A 13,191-nucleotide genomic window follows, 5' to 3' on the forward strand; every position below is an offset into this window, starting at 1 on the left:
CAATGTTTGTCTATGAAAATCTGCGTCCAAACCAAACAGCAGCTGTTTCGCTCTAATGCTGCAGCTTCCACCACTGGAGAAATGAACTTCCTGATGGTCAATGACTGGCAGAACCCATCATAGAGTGCAGAGAGTGCAACAAAACTGAACTGACTGCTCCATGCCAATAAGTGCAATGATAACAGGACATAGTAAGTATGGCAGCCTTAGATGGAAGCACGTCGCACACAGAGCATTAAGGCCGTTCTTGTTCACTGCATCTCTATGCCAATGTTGTGAATAAACAATCTTGCTGGCTTTGAACTCTGGTGGATGGATCTTTGGACGTGACAGATCGTCTTCTCTGTTATTTATGTTGTGTTCAACCTGGGAAAGGCATGAGGATAGAGAGTAGGTGTGCCCGCCATCCCCAGCGGTAACAGTTCATTTACAGTATGTTGGTATAATACTACAGACTTAACCCAAGAAGAGTGTGAACTGAATTGAAAACCAATATTGAGACTTACAAAGATCTACAGAACTCACAAAATACAACCGGTTAAAGCAGAACTCCTGTAAAATGCTATAAAGATGCCATCACCATTCTCTGCGGTATTTCACTGTGAGCCCAGGACAGATGAATGTGGTTTTACACCCCCAGGGTATGTTCATGACAACCTGGGCTCAAAAAAAGTGAATTGAATGATGCTTGCCATCATTTATCCTGGTAGAGGATTGGAAGTGAAGCAAACTTTCTACAGGGAACGGCACTGGAGACAAGCAGAATATTGCAGTAAGGGCTTATTCACCCAATGTCGATTGATCTGCATAGACCAGTGATGGCGAACCTTGGCACCCCAGATGTTTTGGAACTACATTTCCCATGATGCTCAGGCACAATGCAGTGTAGTTGAGTATCAAGGGAAATGTAGTTTCAAAACATCTGGGGTGCCCAGGTTCGCCATTACTGGCATAGACCAATGCAGGCTCAACACAGAAACATGAGGAAAACTACTGTTTTCTGTGTGGCCTTTTCACCCCATAATGCTGTGATGTGGTGTGTAGCATGTCTGCATGTTTACGCAGCACAACCCATGGCACGGCATATCGCAGAGTGCTGCAGCACCTAACATTTGAGTAAAGTGTCAATCTAATAACACCTAAATAAAGTTAAAGAAAAAAGTAAACAGTAGCATGTGCTGTAACAACACATAACACCACCCCTCACCTTCCCTTCACTACGTATCCCAGCGGGCTGGCATTATATTGTGGAGTCTGGTGTGAATAAGCTCTAGGCGCCTAATGTTTTAATTTAAATGAACAGATGGTTAAAAAAAAGAAGACCAGAGATCTGATTTAAAAAATTCTCTCTTTTTTTCCAAATGGGACAACAGGTAGAGGAACCAGGCTGAGGGCTTATTTATGCCATCATCCTTGCGTTTAGTGTGCAATTCTGCATGTTTTTGTAATGCATTTGCAGCATGTTTGCAGTTTGTTTGCAGCCCATTTTTTGTATTCTATTGCATTGCATTTATATGCATTTGAGGTTCGTTCATTTGCAGCATACTGTAACCTTTTTAAAATGCACAGGAAAGCACACTAGTGTACACTGGCTCATTTAAACAAAAACATTTTGTATGTGTTCATTTTGCTTTTGTCCTCCTAGACATTACAGGTGCTTTATACAGTGAGGGAAAAAAGTATTTGATCCCCTGCTTATTTTGTACATTTGCCCACTGACAAAGAAATGGTAGGTTTATTTTAACAGTGAGAGACAGAATAACAACAAAAATATCCAGAAAAACGCATTTTAAAAAAATATATAAATTGATTTGCATTTTAATGAGTGAAATAAGTATTTGATCCCCTATCAATCAGCAAGATTTCTGGCTCCCAGGTGTCCTCTATATGGGTAACAAGCTGAGATTAGGAGCACTCTCTTAAAGGGAGTGCTCCTAATCTCAGCTTGTTACCTGTATAAAAGACACCTGTCCACAGAAGCAATCAATCAGTTTGATTCCAATCTTTCCACCATGGCCAAGACCAAAGAGCTGTCCAAGGATGTCAAGAACAAGATTGTAGACCTACATAAGGCTGGAATAGGTTATGAGATCATTGCCAAGCAGCTTGGTGAGAGGGTGACAACAGTTTGTGTTTTGTCAATAATCTCAAGGCAGCTGGGACCATAGTCTCCAAGAAAACAATTCGTAACACACTATGCTGTGAAGGACTGAAATCCTGCAGTGCCTGCAATGTCCCCCTGCTCAAGAAAGCACATGTAAAGGCCTGTCTGAAGTCTGCTAATGAGCATACCAGCTCCATCCATCCCCCACACCCATACCAGCTCCATCCATCCCCCACACCCATCCCAGCTCCATCTTTCCCCCACACCCATACCAGCTCCATCCATCCCCCCTCATCAATACCAGCTCCATACACCCCCCCCCCTTACCCATCCCAGCTCCATCCATCCCCCATACCTATCCCAGCTCCATCCATTCTCCTCTCACACATGCCAGCTCCATCCATCCCCCCTCACACATACCAGCTCCATCCATCCACCCTCACCCATCCCAGCTCCATCCATCCCCCATATCTATCCCAGCTCCATCCATTCTCCTCTCACACATACTACTCCATCCATCCCCCCTCACACATACCAGCTCCATCCATCCACCTCTCACACATATTAGCTCCATCCACCCCTGCCCCCTCACCCATACCAACTCTATCCACCCACATACCCATCCTAGCTCCATCCATCCATCCCCCCCTTACCCTATTCCCCATGCCTCCCTCCTTTGCAAGTCTCATGTACATAGAAGTAATCACATACCTTTATATCAGCCCCATTCTGCAGAGTGGTGTGCTGCTCCCCGCCTCCTCCGCTGTGTACAGGAAAACACAGGAAAGAGGTGGGGCGGGCTCAGTGCACTCAGTTCTGCACTGTGTGTGAGTGTCAGAGGCAGCTGGGCATACGTAGATGCCGGCTGCCATGTGCTGCTCGCGGCTTGTGGGAATCAAGCCGCCCCACACTGTGACTGGCATTCTGGGACTCAGCCCTCATTCCCTGGGACTCCGGGACACGGACCATTTTCCAGGATAGTCCTGGCGAATCAGGGAAGGTTGGGAGGTATGCACGTACTAAAGCCAATTTAGACAGAAGCCAATTACCCTACCATGTCTTTGGAGTGTGGGAGGAAACCCATGCAAGCACAAGGAGAACATGCAAATTTAAGGCAGGTAGTGCAGTGGTTGGGATTCTAGGCGACGACCCTAAGGCTGCTAGACAGAAGTGCTAATCACTCAGCCACTCTGCTGCCTCCGAAACTGCCTATTCATGATGAAATCTGATTATACATTCTCTATAACTTTTTTTTAAATATTTACTAAAACGATGTAATTTAGGGACCTGCCTAAATAATCTATTTACTCTTTAACCACTTGACCACCGGAGGATTTTGCTGTCTTCCGTCCAGGCCACTTTTTGCGATTCGGCGCTGTGCGACTTTAACTGACAATTGCGCGGTCGTGCGACGCCGTACCCAAATGAAATTTACGTCCTTTTTTTCCCACAAACAGAGCTTTCTTTTGGTGGTATTTGATCACCTGTGCGATTTTTACTTTTTGCGCTATAAACAAAAAAAGAGCGTTTATTTTGAAAAAATAACAATATTTTTAAAAATTTTTTATATGAAATTCCCCCCCAAAAAAGATCTGCGATTTTTTTTGCGGGACTGCGACATTGCGGCGGACAGATCGGACCCTTGACTGACATTTTTGACACTTTTGGGGGTACCAGTGACATTACTACAGTAATCTGTTTATCAGTTACTGTAAAAATGACACTGGCAGTGAAGGGGTTAATTTTATTGAAGAGGGAGGGGTTAATGTATGCCTGGTGCTTACTGACGTGTGGGGGGGGAGGTGAATGAGTGACAGAAGGACAGATCGGATGTCCAGCTATGCTGAACACTCCGATCTGTCAGTCCCTGTCACTATGGAGATCCACCCGCTCTGTTTACACATGCGGGCGGATCTCCTCACTCGATTCCCCGACGATCGGGGCAGAGCAGCGGCGATCCCCGCTGCTCCTCCCCTGGCCCGACTCCCGCTGTGAATGAAAACAGCGGGAGCGCGCCTCCGGCGGCGCGCGAGCACCGCCTACAGGGGGAGGAGTCCAGCGACGTAGGTCTACGTCGCTGGACGGGATTGTGCCACTTTGCCGCAGTACGCTCCATGTGAGCGGTCGGCAAGTGGTTAATAAATAATGCAGGTCCTTGCACTATTGAGTTGTTGGTAGAACTAAAGGAGATTACATAATGGTATTTCAACATATATACCTGAACAGGTAAGAATACAGACCTCAGATCAGACAAATATGTGTTTGCTTCTTGGACTTTGGGCCTCATGCTCACTGGGCATTTAGCCCATGTATGTAAAATCCTAATTTTCTGTGTGTTCATGCATTAGAAGGCACTGGTGCAGCATCCAGCCCCACTGCCTGTATATAGGCAGGTAGTAGGCTGCAATACTGTATATCCCTGACCTGAAGGTGACAATATGCTGCTTTTTCAGGCTTGTAGGGGACCACTGAGTCTGTTTTTTTTTTCTTCTCTCTTCTATGAGCTGCAGAAGTCCACTTTGAGAGGAGGCATATCTTATTGGATTTGAGTGGACATGTTGACACATAGGGGTTTATTTACTAAAGCGCAAAATCAGGCTCGCTTCTGCATAGAAACCATTCAGCTTTTAGTGCCATCATATAGAGCGGTACCTGATAAGGAGAGAAAAAGAAGGTTTTTCCTTACAGGGTGTCTCCTCTCAGCCATAGAACTGTCTCCCACCCGCAGCCATATAACCACAAAGACATTGCAGGATGACTCTGTAATATTATACCTCCACTATGGGAAGGGCTCCTCTGGCATTCTGTGATCTGTAAGTTTAGTTCATAACGCTACCTTACCGAGAGGTACACGCATTTAAAGACATATGCCAATATCACAGGATTTCTGCATTCCAGGCCTTAAAGGAGAAGTACAGTTAAAGTTTGTTTGGCTGTACTTCTCATATGGATCTCAGGAGTGCCGTTCATTCTGCACTCCTGTGACCTGTTTTTAGCAGACAGGGGGCTGAAGTCTGCTGTCTGCTGATGTCACAGACTTGGTCCAGGCTCGGGCAAGATCACGACAATGGAGTCGGGATCCGCCCAAATGCCCATACTGGCACTGGGCTCAGCCTCTCAGCAAGCCACTGAGAGCCTAAACCAGCAGCTCCTGCCCCCTCCATAGCCCAGCGCTCCAGTTTTACTGATGTTTGTAATAAAGATGTAGATTTTTTAAATACCTTGTTTTGTTTTTGGGTATGTGTATCAGTTGTGGATTTTTTTTTTTACAAATGTTCCCAATACATGTGTAATAATAATCTCTCTCACCCACAGGTAGTTTTAAAATGGCTGCTGCATATTTAATGAGCTATGTGGAAGTGGGGGATGATGCAGCCATGTGTGGCTGCAAAGTGACCTAGGAGTGGTCAAAAGATATGACCACATCCTGTGGGTGGTCTTTCTGTGTACAGGACTATAATGGCACTTTTTCACTGCAAGTACCGGCTAGTACCGGCTCGGCTCTATTCGGCCCTGCTTGGCCCAGTTTGCTTTTCCACTGCGGTACCGCATGGTATAGTGTCGGAACGGTTCGGTACGGTACGGTATAGGTTTGCTTTTCCACTAAAGTAGTACTAAAGTTAAGTGGGTGGGATAACAACGGGGTGGGTGTGATTCTCTGACCAATCAGTGGCTAGTAGTGACTGCATGCAAAGGATTGTGGGATATGGTACCAGTTTGGTACCTGTTGGAACCACAATCGAGTAGGTACTGTTTTTTCAGAGCCGTACCGTACCGTTCGGTTCCATGCAGTGGAAAAGCAAACCTATACCGTACCGTACCGAACCGTTCCGACCCTATACCATGCGGTACCGCAGTGGAAAAGCACAAAAGCGTGCCGAGCCGGTACGGTTCTATGCAGTGGAAAAGCGCAATAAAAGGGTCAATTTGCATGAGAAAAGTCCCTTCTACCTCACCATTTGGCCCTTAAACATCCATGATGCAGCCTGGCTTGTTTGTTAGTTTGTAGTTGGAGAAAACATGCGGCGAGGACCTCTTTGTCCTGTTGCTGCAGACATCCATTGGAATCTGCTGAGCCCACCACCAGAGCTAAGTATTTATTTGATTAAGAAGCGTATTTCTGCTGTTTACAGACCATAGGCTGTTCATGTGTTAGACATTGTTATATCTTGTGATATGTTCCTAATATTGCAATAGTTTGTATGTACAGCATGCTTTTGTTTAGTAAAAGTACATTTATACCCTGCAGAGGTCTGAGCTTCCTTGTTTATACTGCAAAGTAACCCTTGCTAGATATACGAAAGCAAAATAGTATGGGACAATTAAAGGAGAAGTACAACCATAGTTTGTTTGTCTGTAATTCCCCTGTGAATCACAGGAGTACAGTTCCTTCTGCACTCCTGTGACTCATTTTCAGCAGAAGTCCACTGTCGGCTGACATCACAGAGCCAGTCCGGGCTCAGGAAAGATTTGCCATCATATAGTTGGGATCCGCCCATATGCCTGGATCGGCACCCAGCTCAGCCAATCAGTGAGCAGCTGAGAGCCTGGTAAGTAGGTATATAAGGTAAGTCCGATCCCCCCCCCCCCAAAAAACCCATGCTCTTTTAAAGTCCCTTTTATTCTTCTCTCTCCCCTTGGGGGGGGTAAATAATTTGCTTTTGTGTACTATTTATAGGGATGGTGCCTGAATAAGATTATTTTACTTCATCCACATTTTAAATTCTTAAATGTACTTCATTGTATTTCAACGTGCCATAGACTTTGACAGCGGTGCTGGACACTACACCTGTGCACATGGAAAATGCCAGGATTTGACACCCAGGGGCTAAGTAGCCAGTGTGCATGAGGTCTTAACCACAGTTGCTTGTAAATTATCCCAGGACTACACTTTGTTTTTTAATACCATTTTTTTTTCTTTATTTTTAGCATAGGTTTGATAATTACTGTTTGATTAATGATCATTAATGATTAGCAAACCAAATCTGGGACTATATAGGGTCAACAAGATGACACTGTAGGAATTATTTACAGCAAATAATCATTCTAGCATAGTGAACTAAGCCTGTTCTCTGTTTTTAAGTCAACTCAAAAGTGAAGACTAGGCACCCCTCAAAAGTCCTAAGCTGATATGCAGACTTGGTATGGGAGACGAGAAATTCCAAACAAATGTCAGTTTTTGTTGAGTAACCCTTTAAAGTGAACCTATGCTTTGGCCTTGAAGGGAGCTACCCCTCCAGAAGCACATGTGCCCAATGCGGACAGGTTTCAGAACTCTCTAAGCCTAGGATAGGGTACAGGCAAGGGTTGGACCTATGTGTCACCTACCTATGGGGGGCAAGCAATGTGATAAGCCAAGGAAATGGTTTGGAAGTCCTTTATACTTCTAACTACTTTACTGTTTGTGTTGATATAAAAGTGGAATGAAAATGGAAACCTCCAGATATTTTAAAAACATCTTTTAGGGCTCTTTCACACGGGCGTTCCGTATGTCCGTTTTTCATCCCATCCGTTTGCGGATGAAAAACAGACTTAGGCTTCTTTCACACGGTCCGCCTCCGCAGGCGGATCCGTGTTGCTCAGCGGGGATCGATCCGCGATCCCCGCTGAGCCGGGCGGATGACAGCTCCGTCTCCGCTTGCAGAGCGGAGAGGGAGGTGTCTCAGCACCCGCTGCCCTCTATGGGGGATCGGAGGAGAGCGGACCGCTTGTCCGCTCTCATCAGATCCACTCCGCTCCGATTACTGAACGGATGGAAAAATAGGGTTTCCATCCGTCCATATTTCAGCACAGGATCGGATGCGGAGGGCAGCGGGTGTCAGCGGAGGTCACCTCCGCTGACACCCGCTGCCCCATAGAGCTGCATGGAGGATCCGATCAGATCCGCCTAAAAAACTGACAGGCGGATCTGATCGGACCGCCCGTGTGAAAGAGCCCTTAGGCTCCTTTCACACGGCCGCTCCGTGTGAAAGGTCCGCTGCGGGACTTTTTTTTTTTTTTTACCACGGAGCGGATGACATTTCTGTCATCTGCTCCGTGTGCCCGCATATCATCCCATCCGTTTGCGGATGATATGCGGACATAATGTATGTCTATGGCACTGCGGATGTCAGCGGATGACACCGCTGACATCCGATTTTCCTTCCTTTCCGTTTTTTACACGGAAGAAAAAATGGGTTCTGTTCCATTTGTAAAAACGGAACAGAACTGAATGGAGGAAAATCGGGTGTCAGCGGATGGTATTCCGCTGACACCCGCAGTGCCATTCACTTACATTATGTCCGCAAATCATCCGCAAACGGATTGGATGATTTGCGGACACACGGAGCGGCCGTGTGAAAGGAGCCTTAGGGCTCTTTCACACGGGCCTTCCGTATGTCCGTTTTTCATCCCATCCGTTTGCGGATGAAAAACGGACATAATGTATCTCTATGTAAATACGGATGTCATCGGATGATCATCCTCTGACATCCGTTTTTTGTCAGTTCAGTTCAGTTCAGTTCAGTTAAGTTTTTTTGAACGGAGGAGAACCCTATTTTTTCTTCCTTTCAAAAAACGGAACTGAAGCAAAAACGGATGTCAGTGGTGTCATCCGCAGACATCCGTATTTACATAGACATGCATTATGTCAGTTTTTCATCCGCAAACGGATGGGATGAAAAACGGACATACGGACCGGATGACACAAGTGTCATCCGTGTCCGTTACAAAAAAAAAAAAAAGGACCTGATCGGGCAAAAAAAAAGGAACGCCCGTGTGAAAGAGCCCATAATGTATCTCTATGTAAATACGGATATCAGCGGATGACCATCCGCTGACATCCGTTTTTCGTCCTTTCAGTTCAGTTCAGTTTTTTTGAACGGAAGAGAACCCTATTTTTTCTTCCGTTCAAAAAACGGAACGGACGCAAAAACGGATGTCAGTGGTGTCATCCGCTGACATCCGCATTTACATAGAGATACATTATGTCCGTTTTTCATCCGCAAACGGATGGGATGAAAAACGGACATACGGACCGGATGACACAAGTGTCATCCGTGTCCGTTTCAAAAAAAAAAAAAGGAACTGATCGGGCAAAAAAAACTGAACGCCCGTGTGAAAGAGCCCTTATGCTGGCTTTTGTTCTTTACATTGCAGTAGCACCTTGAAAATGTCCTCCAAACACACTTTGCTATTGATCCCTAACACATGTGCATTCCATCGCACCACATTTCACAGATGGGAACCATCTCTTTATTGTGGTGCTGAAAAGAAAAAAATGTCCTTGATTATTTATTTGTTGTGATGCCTTGACAACCTATTGAAAATTAATTGGCTGCCTCAGTGAAATGCATGTTAGCATGTGAAACACCACACTTCCGCCTGCGTGCAGTGAAGCACCTCATCACACCATAACAGTGTGGAGAGAGCTTAATGTTTCTAAATTTACTAATACTTACCTACCAGGATCCAGAAGCATCTAAACCTTTCCTTCTTTACATTTCCTCCAGCATCATATTCCATAAAATAACAGAGTTCTTTTCCAGTTACTCTTAAAGCGGTAGTATACCGCTTTTTTTCACTTTTAACTACAGGTAAGCCTATAATACCTGTAGGTACAATTAATATCTCCTAAACCGGCACGGTTTAGGAGATATTTGCAGTGCATGCAGCCGCTCACGCGAGCGGCGCATGCGCTCTGAAGGTCCGGCGGACCTTCAGCTTCCCTTCCCGGGAGCTTGCCGAAAAATGACTCCCACGCGCATGCGCGGGAGTGACGTCATCGTGGCTCCGGCCAATCACAGCGCCGGAGCCGCCGAACCTGGAAGAGACGCCGTGGGATCATGTCAGCGCCCGCAGCGGGGTCCGTGTCGGGGCTTAGTTCTAAGATAAGTAATTCATAATGAGCTAGTATGCGATGCATACTAGCTCATTATGCCTTTGTCTTGCAGGTTTTTTTTATTTTTTTAATTTTAGGTTTACAACCGCTTTAACTAGTGGCATTTATAGTTAAACAGGTCCTACTGCATCTTTGTATGTCACTTTGCTTGTTGCAAAGCTAAAATTTAGCATGTTCTCTCTGTGCCTGCGTAGGTTTCTTCTGGGTACTCCTTCCACATTCCAAAGATATACTAGTATTTTAATTGGCTCCTGTCAAAATTGGCCCTGGTATATATGATTATGAGTTAGGAACCGTAGATTGTAAACTCCTTGAGGGCAGGGGCTGATGTTAATGTACAATATGTAGATCGTTGGTTCTAAATAAATACCTACAGTAAATAAAATACATGTTGCACCCTGATTCCCAGTAGTTGTTACAACAACCTGAAAACCTATGATCCCACCCTGTATGGTGTGTGATAGGATTATGTTCTATATTTGTCTACCACTGGACCCAAGGGATAATCAGAGATGATCAGATGGTCTGTAGCATTAACAGGTCAAAAGAGAAAAGCAATTGTAGGATAACCACTCAAAGGTAATTAGCTGAGATGATGATTAAAAAAAGTGTACTTTACTGGCACGGCACATGATTAACTCCTGTCATCTGAGCTGCTGGATGCGATCTTTCTCTTTCACTCTCTTTATCTATCTATCTATCTATCTATCTATCTATCTATCTATCTATCTATCTATCTATCTATCTATCTATCTATCTATCTATCTATCTATCTATCTATCTATCTATCTATCTATCTATACAATATATATATATATATATATATATATATATATATATATATATACACACACACAGTATCTCACACAAGGGAGTACACCCCTCAAATTTTTGTAAATATTTTATTATATCTATTCATGTGACAACACTGAAGAAAGGACACTTTGCTACAATGTAAAGTAGTGAGTGTACAGCTTGTATAACAGAGTAAATTTGCTGTCCCCTCAAAATATCTCAACACACTGCCAATAATGTCTAAACCGCTGGCAGCTATAGTGAGTATACCCCTAAGTGAAAATGTCTAAATTGGTCACGTGACTCATTAGTGTTACAAGGACTCAGGTGTGAATGGGCAGCAGGTGTGTTAAATTTGGTGTTATCATTTTCACTCTCTCATACTGGTCACTGGAAGTTCAACATGGCACCTCATGGCAAAGAACTCTCTGAGGATCTGAAAAAAAAGAATTGTTGTTCTACATAAAGATGGCCTAGGCTATAAGAAGATTGCCAAACCCTGAAACTGAGCTGCAGCACAGTGGTCAAGACCATACAGGGGTTTACCAGGGCAGGTTCCACTCAGAACAGGCCTCGGGTGGTGTGGCCAGTAGTGTGTGTATTAGGGCTGGGCGATATGGCTGAAAACTGTATCACGATATCAGTGTTTCATATCGGTCGATATCGATATATATTGATATTTTTTTATTACCCATTTAAAATAAGGACCCTAGGGTGAGAATGCAGGGCGGTGGGCATGGTGCAGGAGAATGCAGGGTGACTGGCATGGTGCAGGAGAATGCAGGGTGACTGGCATGGTGCAGGAGAATGCAGGGTGACTGGCATGGTGCAGGAGAATGCAGGGCGCCTGGCATGGTGCAGGAGAATGCAGGGTGACTGGCATGGTGCAGGAGAATGCAGGGTGACTGGCATGGTGCAGGAGAATGCAGGGTGGCCGGCATGGTGCAGGAGAGTGCAGGGTGACTGGCATGGTGCAGGAGAATGCAGGGTGACTGGCATGGTGCAGGAGAATGCAGGGTGACTGGCATGGTGCAGGAGAATGCAGGGTGACTGGCATGGTGCAGGAGAATGCAGGGTGGCAGGCATCGTGCAGGAGAATGCAGGGTACTGGCATGGTGCAGGAGAATGCAGGGCACTGGCATGGTGCAGGAGAATGCAGGGTGACTGGCATGGTGCAGGAGAATGCAGCGTGACTGGCATGGTGCAGGAGAATGCAGGGTGACTGGCATGGTGCAGGAGAATGCAGGGTGGCAGGCATGGTGCAGGAGAATGCAGGGTGACTGGCATGGTGCAGGAGAGTGCAGGGTGACTGGCATGGTGCAGGAGAATGCAGGGTGACTGGCATGGTGCAGGAGAATGCAGGGTACTGGCATGGTACAAGAGGATCCGGGGTTGTGGGCATACTACGGGAGATGCAGTGCTGTGGGCATGGTACAGGTAGACCATGCCCGCAGCACTGCATCCCTTGTAGTGTGCCCGCAGCCCTGCATAACGGCAGGTAGTGAAGCTGTTTCACTTACCTGTTCCAGAGGCGCCTTCGTTTTAAAAATGGCGCCGCCCGGCGCCGATACGTCATTGCGCACCCGCCGCCACCGCTCGTGTAATTTCGGCTATTCTCGGCCTCTCCCGAGCGGCGGCGGCGCGTGCGCAATGACGTGTTGGCGCCGGGCGGCGCCATTTTTAAAAGTTTAAACCCGTCGGAACGGACTTTTCGATTTATCGTTCAAGTTTTCTTATTGCTATCGAGCACGGGACTATCGCGATACCTATCGGTATCGTTTTATCGCCCAGCCCTAGTGTGTATCTGTCATTGTGATGTTTTTAATGCTGTCTCATGTGTGCTTTCACTGCGTCTGATCCGTCAGTGTGTATCATGACCCCTATTGTTTGAGGCATGTTTTTATCTGTCACATTATGCCCTGTTTTTCAATAAAGTTTATCTACTTTGAAATATAGCAGTTGTGAGCATCCCTTTATGCAACCTCTTTTTAGGAACAGTCTCTCTGGCTCCTTCACTCCCCTTTTTTGCTCCCGGTTATTTTGGTTGCAGTGGCTCCCTGTGTACCATCTGGACTGAGTGGGAATTCCCGCTGGGTCCTAGGATGTTTTGGTGACCACTTGTAAGTCACAATTGGCCCAAGAGGTCTCCATACTAGGTCACTCTTACATTACACATGCCAAATTTAGCCTAGTCAATGAACTGGCACACTTTTGCTAATGCAGTATATACTATACAGTAATTTAAATAATTAAATGTGTGACGGCAGTCACTTTGGTTGCGGGGCCCGTGGAACCCAGCTTACCTTAGAAATGTTGGGAAATCCCTCTCTCAGCCTCCTAGGCTCCTCTTATGAGTAAGTCACCCTGTGTATATTAGGGACACAGGGTGGCCAAGGAAATGATGGACAGGTAC

The sequence above is a fragment of the Pelophylax lessonae genome (genome assembly GCF_965119305.1).
Source record: "Pelophylax lessonae genome assembly, chromosome: 8".
Lineage (NCBI taxonomy): Eukaryota > Metazoa > Chordata > Amphibia > Anura > Ranidae > Pelophylax > Pelophylax lessonae.